The 14,189-nt window shown below is 41.0% G+C and overlaps 1 protein-coding gene across 2 annotated transcripts in view; it reads right to left on the reverse strand.

Moving 5' to 3' along the window:
• The window catches only part of Fshr (follicle stimulating hormone receptor), a 193,705-nt gene that overhangs the window by 105,633 nt on the left and 73,883 nt on the right, over positions 1 to 14,189 (reverse strand). The gene's annotated exons all lie outside the window — the stretch shown is intronic.

The following is a 14,189-nucleotide window of genomic DNA, read 5'->3' on the forward strand; positions in this document are numbered from 1 at the left end:
CCTCCTGTTCTCACTGCTTTTCTTTCCCTTGCCCCTAATCTGGACTCCACAACCGTTTTTCTCTCTTTTTCATATATTTCATTCATCCATTATCTCTCTCCTGATTTCCTCCAATTAATATAAAAACATGCCTTAATTTTCTTTTAAAAACCTGCTTTCCACCCCAGTGCCTTCCAGCTTTGTCATTTTCTGCTTGCAGTCCTTGCGCCAACTTCTCATCTCCACCACAAAGTTCCTGCCAGTGGCTTTTCTCTGCCTCTATAGGTTTCTGGTCTCATTTTTTTTTTGAAGTTTGGAAAAAAACAATTTAATTCACTTTTGTGTTTATAGCAGAAAATGCACAAAAGCTGAATCTTGGGAGTGGGTTCCATGACCATCAATAGAAGGGTACAGAAGGTGTGGTATTTACACTCAATGGAATACTACCCTGCTGTAAAGAAAGAGAAAGTTGAGCCATTTGTAAGAATGCAGGTGCACCTCGAGGCCACAATATCAGGTGAATTAAATCGGACTTACAAGCTTAAGCATCACATGCGTTCTTTTATATGGAAACTTCAGAGTATACATACAGAGGACCATAAAAGGCAGATGGTAGGACATGGGGGGATAGATGTTCTACAAAATGGAAAGGGACTAAAGGTGGAGACAGTGGGGAGAACTGTGGGAAAGAAGAATGAAGAAGCGCCATGTGTGTGCACCCCCAGCCTGGGAGGAATGCAATTGCTGCATCCTATAAACGTACACTCATAGACAACAGAAAAAGAACACAATTCCAATGCAGCTTTAAGTCGCTTGCTTAGATCCAACTCATGTGTGGTTTCTGACCTCTAACAAGAAGCCTTGGAATGTGAAGGCAGAGTGTCCCTTTGAGGACAGGTCTGGAGGTCCTCCCTCACCCACTCCTGCCGTGGCGCCCTCCCGCCGTTCCTTGGACACCAGCAGTTCCTTCCTGTCTGCTCACTCTGCTTTCTGTTCTCTCCACTTGGGGTGTCCCCACCCCAGGGTCCTCGCCACCCACTCTTTCCACTTGTGTTGGCTCAGCTGTCACTTGCGCAGCAAGGCTCTCCCTGGCCACTCTACTGAGAATGACACTCTCCCAGCGCATCCCCTGGCCCTCTGCTGCTCTGGCTTTCTCCATCACACACACTTCTGATGTGCTCTACATTCTGCGTGTATGTACTTATGTGCTCTGTATTTATTTCTCTCTTTCTGATAACTACAGCATAAGCTCCAAGAGGGCAGGGATACTCCTCTGCATTGTTACTGCTCTACACAAAATGCTTGGGACAGTGCCTGACACATGCCACTTGCTGAGTAACTTACTTCCAGCTACGGGACAGTTGGAAAATTCTAGGCGTGCATGGAAAATTACAGTAAGAATCACTATAATAGTAATATACTCATTCCCTGCCCTTCTTCCCTTGGGCTTTTTGTTTGTTTGTTTGTTTGTTTGTTTTGCTTTGCAACTAATGGATAAGGATTCAGGTTTCTTCCCACTCTAGCCCTTCCGCCACTCTTTCTGTGAGCAAGGGCTGTAACTAAGCACTGGACTTGGTGCATCTCATAAACATGCGCTGCTTCCACCTCCAGCATGTGCCGGGTGGAGCTGCTACCGAGGCAGATTGGCCGTTTATCTCTCTGTGTGCTTGGCTCTCACGTGCACCTGCTCTCTGATGAAAACCCGTGCGAGAGAGTCCTGGGTGTGGTTCTCCTCAGGAAGCGCTTGTATACTTCTCAGGAAAGCAAAACCAGGAACCAATGTGGGACTGCGAGGAGCCAGCTGTGGGCAGTGGCTGCTATAATGACCAAGTTACTCAGGAGAAAAATGAGGAGAAACACAAAGTCCCCAAATATACAAAGGGAGGTCAGCTTTTGGTGCAGGGTCTCCATGCTTCCGGCCATCCTAACGGCATAATCTCTATAAAAGCATTTAACAAAAGTGTCTCGTCTGGAGCTAGGTGTAGCAGGTCGGGAGGGCAGCTGCTTGCGCAAGGCCCGCCTCGAGAGTCGAGGTTCGCGCCTACCCTCACTGTTCTCCTTGTACTGAGCTGACATACACACGCTCCTTTTGTTTCCGTTTATCACAAGAGAGAAAAAATGAGAACGATGGAAACAAACCAATAAAAGTGAATAATAAAACTGCCTTCAGCAACCCATTATAAAAGTTTTAAGAGAGTTTGAAATGTTAAAGTAAATGCTAATTCATGAGAACTATGGAGAACGTCTTCAAACCATTGACAAACAATTGCATATTTTGCCAACTAGGCAGTTGCTTTGGATCCCACTTTCAAGCAGGCATATTTGTTAAAGATGTCAAGGACTGTGCGCCTGCATACAGTGGGCCAGCCTTGTTAGTACCATGAACACTTTCCCCCTGAAGGTTTAGGCGTGATTTCCACTTCCTGAAGTACTATGAGCCTCGCATTCTGGAGAGAGTTCCACCCGGAAGCCTCCCATATAACATAACAAATACTATTTTAGTGTGCATGACTGAACTTGCAAAAAAATGTGAGATTCCCAGTGGCCCAAAGAGAGGTGACTGCCCGTGAGCTGGAGCTCCGAGCGACGTGAGCGCGAAGCAGACCTGAAGGAGGGCATGCGGCCGCCAGCGCAGCCTGCGCAGCTCTGGGCTTGGGAGCCCCGGCCCGGACTTGGTTTTTTTATGCCAAACTCAACCTCCCCCTTCCTTTCTTCTTTTCTTCTCCTGCTGTCTTTCTTTCATTATTTCATATGCTTTCTAGAAGGAAAGAGATGGAAAATGGAGAACAGGCAATTTTCAATGAAATAATGTGCAGAAAAATTTCATCACTTATGAAAGTTATAAATCCTCAGAGTTAAACACCTCAAGTATAGGGAATGAAGCAAAAAATAAATCCCTTGTCACATTTGTGCAAACTAAAACTTTAAAGCATCAGAAGGACATATTTTTAATATAGCAGAGAGAAAAAGACAAATGATTTTCAAAGAAAAAGGAATTAGAAAACATTGTAAAGACATCCTTAAAATTACTAGGTAAAATAGTTGCCAATTTATAATTATATACTGTACCTAGAGTCTTTTTTTATTAAAATGTTAGGATAATGTACACCTACATTCAAACAAATTTAATTAGCTACTAATTCACTTTTAGCAAGTAATTCTTTTAGAGGATAAGGCAAATTCAATCCAGTAGTAGCGCAGAGAAGACATGAAGGAACGAAGAATGAAGAAACTCGTGTCCCTTGCTGAATAGGTGGGCTTTCTCAGCTCAGTAAGGAAGGATGGAAAGTGCTGGAGAGGAACAAAGCGAGAAAGCACATCAGTAAAAAGAAAAGCCATTTTCCTTGACAACAATTCAATTCAATAACTAAGCAATCAGAAGAGAGCTAAGCTACTGATTTCTACCAACATATGTGTACCACAAAGCAAAACAAAACCACTTTAAAATCATATGTGGGCTAAAGAAGACATTACAACATCACTGGGAACCATTGGGATTAGACACTGGTAAAAATACTGTATAGTGAATTTAGGAGATGCAGCCATACTGCTGCCCCTAAAAGAACTTCTAATTAGGGGCCGGGGAGATAGCTCAGGAGAGCAGAAAAAAAGGCAAAATGGTAGAACATGCGTGCACTAAGTTTCCAATATAAGAGAGTAGTAAAAAAAAAATGTGATTTTGGAAACAGAAGAGTATAATTCAAGGCCAGGTGTGGCAGCACACACCCGTCATCCCAGCACTCTGGGAAGCTGAGGCAGGAGGATCTCTGTGAGTTTGAGGTCAGCCTGACCCTGTCTCAAAATAAAAACAACTGGAAGATGGTCTGGAGATGTACTTCTGTGGCAGAGCACTCACCGAGCCCGCGTGAGGTTCCAGGTTCAACTCTCCAGCAGTGTAGGGAAAACTGAACGTATAATTCACAGCAGCCTAATAAGAACCCCGCCACGTGAGGCTGCCAGTAGTGATGCTTTGAGAAGCCACGCCACTGAAGAGATGCCACAAGGTGATACGCAGTCAGTCCCTACCGTGGTGGGCTCATTCACAAATTTTCAACTTTATGGTGGTGTGAAAGGAGGGTTTATTCATAGAGACTGTACTTCCAGGTTTGAAGTTTGATGTTTTTTCCCCTGGGCTGGTGATTCGGTTTGGATCTTCTCTTGTGATGCTGGACGGCAGAAGTGAGAGTGGCTCCCCCCCAACCTATGATCCAGAGGTAAACGGGAGAAACCCTAAATCTACCTTCATTCCTGAATATGCTTGGGGGATGGACCTCGGACACTCCATCTGCGCCTCACTGCCCGAGGCACCCACATCCACCAATACCCTAGTCCCTTGCATAAAACGACATTGTATTCATATATGACCTATGCACATCCCGCCTAAGGCATCCCTAGGTTATTTATAACACTTACCACACACAGATGCTATGGGAATAGCTACCCTGTATTGTTCAGGGAAAGCGACATGAAAGAGCCACACATGTTTAGTGCAGAAGCATTTGTTTTAATTGGATCTGTGGCTGTCACTCATCACTACATTGCCACTCATTTTTCTTTCTTTTTTTTTTCTTCCTGGCACAGGTATTCAGCAACTCATGAGATGTTCAAGAAGTCTTTATAAAATAGAGTTTGACTTTGTATCAGAAGATTTTACTCAACTGTAGGTTAATGAAGTGTTCTGAGCATGTTGAAGAAAGAGTAGGCTAGGCAGTACTACTAATCAGTAGAGAAGAGATGGTAAATGATTTTTGATTTATAGTATTTTCATCTTCAATGGTTTATTAAGATACAAGTCTAGAAGCATCTACATAAAGTTTATGTTTAATCTGCACTAACTTTTAATTTCACAATTTTAAAGTTAAATTTCTGCATTAGTTTACTGCCACAATGAGCAAGGAATTTTCCTACAATATTGAACATTTCATTGTAATAGTTTTAAGAACTCATAATTCTAACATTAAAGATGATTGCCTTAGAAAGCTGTGCTTATGTGAACGTTTTTTGAAGAAATTTCAATTTTCTGCTTAAAGTTAGACACTCTCCTTAGCACACGAGTCTTATTCTGATGTCTCTGGCCTAGTTCCAGTGAGCTATTTTAAAAGTTATGTGCAGATTTCCCTTTAATTGGAAACAGGTAAAGGCATTTTTCTTGGTGAATTTTCATGTAGAAATAAGTAGAAGTATGTAAAAGTGTAATGGATTCCTTTAAGCACATTATGACACTTAGGGTTGAATTGAGAGAGTGAACCTAAATAGAAATAGAGAGAATGATAAGGAGGAGAAAGGAATATAACAACAGAATAGCCGAACCCAAAAGGTAACTCTTTGGAAAGAATAATAGATGGAAATCTGTTCATATTGTGGAAGGGAAAGAGGCGAGAGTGAGAGGAGAAGGAAGGAATGAAGGAAAGGAGGAGGAGGAGAAATGGAAGAGGAAAGGAGGAGAAAAGGTGAAGGAGGAGAAGAAGGAGAAGGAGAAGGAGAAGAAAATGGGGAGAAGAAGAGAGCAAAAGTCATGAAAAAGGCATTTATCTCCGAAGAAAACAGGTTTTTTTTTTTTCTCCGAATGCCTTCAGGGCAGGTTTGGCTGGCTTGAGTTGTGGGGATCGAACCACAGCAACCTGAGCCTGACTGCTTTGTTGAAGCAGCCACTTAAAGAACTGAGCTAAGGGGCAGGCCCCCAAGAAAACAGGTTTTAAGTTAGATAACTGTAAGAACAGTTTATAATATTTTGATTTGAAAAATTAGACAGGGTGAAATATTTTCATAAAAAACATTAAAGTATTAAAACTGACTCATGAAGATATAGAAAACTGAATAGATCTAAAACTATTTAAAATTGAATTTATAATTTAAAAGCTTCCCACCAATAAATGTTTAGAACGATGTACTTTTAGAGGTAAGTTCTTTTTAAAGGCAAAGAAAAGCTCAATATTTTACTAACTATTCCAGAGATTACTGAGGTGAAAGAGAAACTGCTTTCCAACTCATTTTATGTGTCTGGTGTCAGCACCAAAAATAACCAGATACAATAAAAGAATGAAATAGAGTAGGCCAGACGTACTACTGCCAGGGAAAGGCCTGAAATATTACGGTGAAAATGTATATTCAGTAAAATCTAAAGAAAAAAACTACAAAACTATAAATCTGGGTTTGTTCCCAAATTTAAGGTTGCTAAATACTAGAAAATGTCATCAGAGAAGATGTCTAGAAAAAGAAATTAAGAGAAGAATCACGTGATTTATTTCATAGACATACAACAGTGAATTAATAAAAACTGTTATCCATCCACAAAAAATCATTGACAAGGAAAGATAAAGTAAGACATTAAGATATAAAGTAAAAATTAAGATATATTCTTAATGTGATAAAAGGATAAAATCTATCAAATACTAAAAGAAATCCTAAATTCACTATTGAAATATTAGACACAGTCAGTTTAAAATTGGAACAAGGCAAAAATGCTCGCCCTTCCCTGTCCTGGTCAGCACTGCGCGGGACGCCCTGCACCAGAGAATAGGCCGAGGAAGAGAAAAGGAAAGGTGGGCTTTCTGAGGAGACCTTATTGTTTTCCACAGAAACAAGTGGCTACACGCATACAGAGACTTTATTCTGTGACCAACCTAAGAGACATCTGTTAGTACTAGCTAGAAAGCATAATGAGGCAGCAGGATGGATTAGTGCCCCCAGCAACTTGCATCCTTCTATTCTAAAGCTGGTTCTAGATCATTTTCAAGTGTATCAGTTACATTGCCTGCAAAGTATACAATAGTGAGAAGCTAATCTAGGAAGATTTGATTCAAATATTTAGGAGAAATAAATACATGATTGAAAGAAGAGAAAAACAAACCCTGTAAAAACAGAACTATGTGAGCTTTATAGAAATGGCTTTAAAGTGAGGAGTCTCAGTATGTGGTAGTTTTGACCCAGATTAAGAAATAAATTCAGTGCAAAACCCACCTAAGAGTTTTGTTGTTGCTTTTTTTGTTTGGTGTGTTTGTATGTGTGTTTGTGTACGTGTGTGTGCATGTGTTTGTGTATATGTGTGTGTAAACTGACTAGCTAATTGATACTTATATGGAAAAGCATGTTTCAAAGAGTACATATACCAATTTCTTTCAATCACATACGTTTAATTATACTTCTAAACTTTTAAGATAAAAGTACCAAGAAAACAAACATAAGTACCCCCCAACCTTGCTGTTTCAGATAATGTAACATTTTTGTAAGTTCTATAAATATAGTTCAAGTTTTAGAACGTAGAAAGATGCTTCAAAGAACTAACTAGCAGTTCTTAGTAATGATGATCCAATAGGCCAGACTCGACAGAATGGAACCTTTCTTAGAATTAGATTTTTTGTGGTATACTTTTTTATTTTTTATTTTTTTTTAGGGAAGGGTCTACAGGGTGTTCAGGATCTCACTACTAGATTGGACTCCCAGTGATCTGCCTGTTTACAGCCTCCCAAGAGCTGGGATTACAGACGTGTGCCACCACACCCAGTCTCATTTGCTGTCTCAGCACACCCCGGAGGTGTGGCTGGCATGGCAGGCCTGGGGATTGAACCCCCAGCCCTTGTGCCTGCTTGCAGGTACTTTAATCTGCTGAGGTATTTGGCTGGTCCTCTAAAATATTTTTGTTGTATAGATGAGTAATGTAGTGTCTGATAGGCTGCTAAAATTAAACTAACCATTGAAGACTTGAAGATTTGAAGGCATTTGCATTAGATGGAAAGGTCATGAACATAGATGCACTTTAACTAGAAGACTGATGTTCTAAGTCATGTATTTGACTTTATAAAACAATCATAGTGGAACCTCTCACATTTAAAAATTGTAGAGGTGCTGTATGGTAAATTTGCACGTATGCTAATTTCTGTGAGGTCTAGCAATTGAGTAGACTTAAGGTAGAACTAAAATTCTGCTGGTAATCATCTACTTTAGTTAAATTTTGTAAGGAAATATATATATGCATGTACAGAAGTAGGGACATGACCGAAAATAGCAGTCCACGCGGGCTATGCAGCATGTGGCCGAGCACTCCGCAGCAGGGTTGGTGGCTGAACCCACAGTGCAGTCCGCGACAAGTCTTCAAGTCTCATGAGTGCTTGCAAAGTCTATATGTATCTGATTAGATTTTGGGGCTGGGGAGACAGCTCAGTAGAATTAGTGCTTGCCTTGGCAAATGCAAGGTCCTGAGTTCAATCCCCAGTACAGTTAAAAAAAAAAAAAAAGATTCTAAGATTCCTTCTTTTTTTTTTTTTTCCAGTACTGGGGCTCAAACTCTGGACTTTGGTTGGTTTAAAGGGGAGGTTTGAGCAATTTCAACTTTTTGTTCAGTACACAGAAGATTTTCATATTATGTCTGTACCTTGTGCTTGCTGGGCAGGTGCTTATGCCACTGAGCTGGCTCCCTGGCCCTAGAGTCCTCTTGAGGATAAGCTTTATGAATTTTTTAGACGATTTAGTGCGCTTGAAAGCTAGGCTTTTCCATGTGTCCCAACTTTTTCTTTGACGATTTACAAACCCACGGATATTTTCTGCTAGACATAATAGGACATTTTTCTTTGTGCTGAACAAAAAGTTGAAATTGCTCAGAACTCTCTTTTTAAGCCAATCAAATTTAAGAAGTGTAAGTTTATACTGTCACCCCAGTCAGATGCATTGTTTTCCAAACTCAAACAATTATATTTCTGGAGCTATCAGTGAGTGTGATCTTATATTTAAAAGATCTATTTAAAGAAACACTTAAGAGAATGAATTAAAACATCTGGGGGTAAAATATCTAAGTTTTTAAATAGCTTCAGCAATGGGAAATGAAAACGATTTGCTAAATTTATCAGTTGCTTTTTTAGTTGATATTAGCAAGCTTCTCAAAATGTATAGAGCAGCAAGAATAGTTGACAGACTCACTAATATTAGTTACTTGTTATTTGTCAAGAAAACAAATGGCCAGAAGAAGGCCTCAGTTTTCATGTAGAGTGAAATTATCTCACTTCTGATCAATAAAGAAAATAGAAAATATGTGTTCCACATCTAACAGGCGTAAAAGGGTTTACTATTTTGCCCACTTAAAGATTGTTATTTTTTATTTTAAAGATAAAACCCCACAAAATTTCAAAACAAGTTAATAGGAGAGTGACAATACTTGAAACATTGTGTATTGTTATCTTCAAAGTAGCTATAAAGAGTACAAAATAGAGGCATGAAAAATTGTCCAAATAATATTAGCACAAACCTGTTTTACAATGAATTAAGAGAAATTAGTAGCATACGTATCTTAACTATCATACACATGTGAATGACATTATATCACCTGTCTGAAGACAGAGTAAACCTTCCACACACATCCATCGAATTAAATAATGACAGGAAGTCTAACATGTTTCTTTCACCTACAGATTAAGAACGAGGTGCTTTGAAAATAAATTGAAATGGGCTCAATACATTCTCTAAACTTAATTGCAAATAAAACACTTGCCATCCTACCCAAGAGTATGATTTTGAGATTCCTTCTGGACTCCATCATCTTACTCATTTTAAAGCAAATCACTGCACAAAAACAAACATGTTAGGGATTTTCTTCATCTAAGGATTCCAAACAAATAACCGCTTCTGCTACGGCAACACAGATTACACACACAGGTAGGTGACAGTCAGTACCCACAGAACAAGTCCAGAAGAAGCACCACCAAAGGCCACAGAGCTTTCCTGTTTGACTTAAGTTCCTGTAACTACGGCTCCTGGGGCAGCTTTATCCCTGCGGTGCAGGTCTCAGGTTGGGGCGTGAGCTTCCCAATCTGCTCAAGAACAGACGCCAAAGGCACAGGCTGGCAGCAGACCTCTCGCCAGGAGCAGCACTCTGGCTGAGAAGGAGGATGCTCATGAAAATGAGACGGCAGAGTTTGGGCAGAAGGGGAGTTCAGGAGGCTCGGGGAGGCCGCTGTGTAGATATTAACGGAGTCGGAACAGAAGCATCTCTGTCTTAATTTCTCTGTCACTAGGACCGTAAAGTCCAAGTTAAACTATACTCCTGAATTTCATTAGCTGGGATGTTTATGTGATTGAGAGTTAAAGTGTTTCCCTTCAACTTGGAAGCGCCTACAAATATGCAGAGGTGTTTTTTTTTTAAATGAGGGCAATTAATGCTACAAAGAGAATTTTAGATAATGTGCCCACAGGACGGAGTAGGACAGTAGAAAGCTGGAAATAAATGTTTATGTACCTTTCCATAGACATTGAAGTTAAAGGAAGACACACCGTCTATAAGAGGCCATGCCCAAATTATCTTCATAAATCTTTGACCATAAGCTTCCATTTTGGGGCTCCCATTTACTTGAGATGATACTTATTCCAACTTATACTCATTTCTGTTTAGGCAAAAACCTATATTTTAAACACTGGTGATAGTTTTGATATAACAAGAAAAACTTCTAGAACGCTTAACAAATTTTATTATTAAAATCTTTACGATAAAAGACCTCTGCGAACCTTACAAGTAACAGAAAGCTGGCTACTTTCACAGGTTTTTAATTCACAGTTTTTGAAATATTAATGGTCAGCTGTTCCACTGGCTGAAGAAAAATATAATATGATCTCGTCTGAAGTATAATTAATAACAATAAAACACTACACAAAGCCTGAAAAATTAAAAATAATGTTGAATCTTAGATGCTAAAAGGAAGAGAAAAACTGCACTGTAAATAAATTCGAATTGAAATTTTGGAAAGTTTTCTCTTGCACACCACGCTGCTTATTAATTACAGTATTTTATAAGCAATGATGTTACAAGGAACAGGCTTTGTCAAACGCATTTCTCCTTCACGTGGATCCTAGGCTTTCTTCCCAGCGGCCCTGCGTGTCCTCTGGCCTTTCATCGTAGAGCCCACCTGTCCACCCCAGGCCTTTCCGCACCCATCTGCTCACAGCTGCTGTCCACAGCTTTCTCTGCGGACTGCATGAGTCATCCCATCGGCCCCCATGCTGCCGGCTGCGCCTCTGACAGATGCTGCTGTCCTGCGTCTGTGAACACAGGGCATCTTCAGGTTCGATGATGCTTATGGGGGACGCTGAGACAGAGCAGTAGAGGCTCCCTGGGCTCAGGCCCCCCTCCCGGGTCCATGAAGTGTTAGGTGATCAATTCTGAGACTCAGAAAACCACCTTGAGCTTCTTCTTCAGCATTGCCTGAATCCCCCAAATGCGTTTCTTTTTTGGAACTGGGGGCAGTTTCTCCTAGGTGTGTCCCTGTGACGAGATTTCTGAGTCAGCTGTGACGGGGATTGATCCAGTGCCCCAGTCTCAGGGCAGGGAAGGGGGTGTTGAAGACGACTACCAGGGGAGCAGTCCTCCAAGAATCTTCTCCGCTGTTAGAAGACTGCACTTTTAATTGTTCCCTACCGGAGTCCTCTGTTCAGTTACACGTGAGCTCCTCGGGGTATCTGTCACCCATTACCTCATCATTCAGGGGTGCCAACCCTGAATCGTCACCATCTTGTTTCTCCAAGTGTGCTTGTGTTTCAGATCTTGCTCAAGCATCTTTGTCACTGCTTTCATCTTCAAAATCAGTCTCTCTCTGCTCTGGGTCTTCTTCCAGAAAGCCAGGGGCTCTCTGATATCTGCGCAGTAAGCACCAACTTATTTATAGAAGCTCCCTGTGAAGTCTGGGCAGTTCTTCCATCTTCACCTTGAGAACTCGTGAATTCAGAATCCCAAAATCACTTTCCAGTCTCTGGCTAATTCAAAGGACTGCCCCAGGTACGAGGAGTAGAAATAGGAATTTTTTAAGACCTTCCGCAGTGCCTGCACAGGCGTCTCTCAGAGTCAACAGTCAGCTGCCTCTCACCACACTCCCGGTCTGCAGTTCCTGCATCAAGCTCCGGAGCACTTGCAAGGTGATCTTCTCTAGACACAGGTCTTTTGGCTTCGTTGTAGAAATTGCTGTCAGTTTAAGTGTCCCTGGAATGACCTGGTGACTGGTATTCCCTGGTACCTGTGTCCAGCAACTTCAACTTCCCCGAGGAGTTCATGGTCTCCTGGGTGCTTTTCAAAGTCACGTCCAGGAGGTATGTACATGAAAGAGACAGAGATCTCCTTCCCTAAAGGAATCAGCAAAGTCTTCCCCACATGCGGTCCAGAATCTTTGCCTCGGTGTTTCTTTCTTACAAACGTGGTACCAAGAAGTCATAGTCGGCAACTCTGGGTAGAAAATGAAGCACACATACTTCCTGTGAGTGAATCCTCAGGAGCAACATGAGTAAGCCTTTTCTGGGTCTAATCTCCACCATAAAGAGGTACGAAGCCTACATTTGACAGGCTAACAGGAGGGGCAATGTCAGAAGAGGAAAACTCTTCAGGTTTTCATGGTGCCCATGCCTTATCTTTGACATATAACCATCAACAGGAGATTTCACTTCCTCGTGACTGCAGTTATTCAGCAAGTCCACAGGAAGTGCCATCCTCTATTTCCTGCTAGGGAGAAAAATCTGCTGAGCTGGACCCTGATCACACCAGTGCTAGAAGGCTCCTTTCATTTGGGAAGATGCTGCTGAGCAGCGACCTCAGCCAAAGCTCTGGCCAACCTCCAGGCCTCGGACTGAGGACAAGCTTATCTTGCAGCGAGACTCAGAAAACGAGCACTGATCGTGCTGCACCAGCCGTCCTTCAGCCTTTTCCCTTCCAAGAGGTATCAGAGGAGCCCCACAGAGGGGGACCTCAGGGACGAAGAAATTCTCTAGGAAACCTGAAAGAAGAGCTCTACTCTGAGAGCTGAAATGTCATGTGACAACAAGAAATAACAGCCTGTTACAGCTCTCTAGATCTCTGGTGGCCTCCACATTACTAAGCCAAATGAATTTTAATGTAGAACACAATTAGGAGAAATGACACAAAGGCAATCATAATTTTTATGAAGTTATATTGATTCAAATACTTTAGTATTAACTGGTATAGATAATTGATGAGAATAAAGAACATATAAGTAGACCACAAGGAAAAGAAACTGACAAATGGCATGGTATCATTAAAAATCAATGGAGGGAAATAACTTATCACTGAGGGATCCTAGAACCATTGACAAACTAAGACCTTTGCTTATCACCATGATAAAATTTCAATGCCAAGTCTACTAAACATCTACATGGGAAAAATTAAGACTTTCACACTTTTTAAATAAAAGACAAAATTTTATTTTGAAGACATTCTTTCAAAAGAACATAGAACTACCACACCAAAGGTGAAAACTTTTTTTTTTTTTGGTGGAACTGGGGATTGAACTCAGGCCCTTGCGCTTGCCAGGGAAGTGCTTATTCCACTGAGCCATCTCACCAGCCCTTGAAAACTTTTTTTTTATTTTAACCATTTATGTATTTGGTACAGGGTCTCGCTGTGCAGCTTGGACTCACAGTGATGCTCCTGTCTCAGACTCCCTACTGCTAGGATTACATGCGTGCACCGTCAAGTCCAGTTTTGATGGCCAGGTCAGTGCAGGGCCGGCATGGCTTGCAGTACTGGGGATCGAACCTGGGTCTTTGCACTTGTCAGGCAGGTGCTTAGGCTGCCAAGCTATCTCCACGGCCCTAAAACTGAAGACTTAATAAATTTAATGACATTAAACTTAGATCTTCTGTAAGTGAAAACCGTAAAGTAAGAAAATAAGCTAGAGCCTAAACATTTTAGTCCATAAAAATGTATTGTTATAAAAATCTTTATAACATAATAAGATTTCAGATAACTAAGTGGAAAATTGGCAAAAGATACTTACATGCAATTTGTAGAAGAGAAAATGCAAATGGCCATCAAATCTAGGGAAAGATGTTCAGCTTCACTAGTAATCAAGAGAATGCAAATTTAAAGAATAATTAGATCTCACTACAGGCCACTTTATTGGCAAACCTTAAAAGAAATGCTTCAGAATGTCAGTGCTGGCAAGGCAGGGGAACAATAAGATATTCTCTCTGCTCTTGATAGAAAGGTAATTTATGCCAGTCCCTTGAAGAGCCACTTGGTACCAGAGCTGGGGATACTAAGGCCCTCGGAGCCAGTTACGCTGTGCCCCTGATGAGCATCTGGAGACAGGTAAAGGTTTATGTTTGCAGCATCATTAAGAGGAACAATAAAACTAGAAACAAATGTCCATTAACAAAAGCATGAATAAATGTTAATATACCTGTGGTATATTGTCACAGTGCCAAATTATGAAGCAGTCAAAAAG

The sequence above is a fragment of the Octodon degus genome, unplaced genomic scaffold, assembly GCF_000260255.1.
Source record: "Octodon degus isolate 3935 unplaced genomic scaffold, OctDeg1.0 scaffold00020, whole genome shotgun sequence".
Classification (NCBI taxonomy): Eukaryota; Metazoa; Chordata; class Mammalia; order Rodentia; family Octodontidae; genus Octodon; species Octodon degus.